A 381-nucleotide genomic window follows, 5' to 3' on the forward strand; every position below is an offset into this window, starting at 1 on the left:
ACAATTACGGTAAAGCTGAAATGCAGAAGAATGCGAGGTACAAGAAAACTGAAGTCACCATGTTAAAGCGTAGCGATTTCCGTTTACTTCTTCCCCGCATTCTTCTGCATATCAGCTTTACCGGAATGCTTTATAGGGTATGCCGCTGCAAGCCAACCGGCACCTAAAGAAGAAAAGCATGACTGCTGCTCGATCTGTTACCCTCCGCGCACTCGTTGACTGATCACCACAGCCACGCCCATCTTTGGCCAATCAGCGTTCAGGTAGCGGAATACCTTATTCTGCTCTTGTTTCCAACGGATGCTTTTATATTACAAAGATTGAAGCGGATACGGTATTTCAATGGAGCGCTGCCCGGAACTAAGAAGAACAAAAACGGAT

Source organism: Frankliniella occidentalis, unplaced genomic scaffold (genome assembly GCF_000697945.3).
Source record: "Frankliniella occidentalis isolate FOCC.00 unplaced genomic scaffold, Focc_3.1 Scaffold65, whole genome shotgun sequence".
NCBI classification, from domain to species: Eukaryota; Metazoa; Arthropoda; class Insecta; order Thysanoptera; family Thripidae; genus Frankliniella; species Frankliniella occidentalis.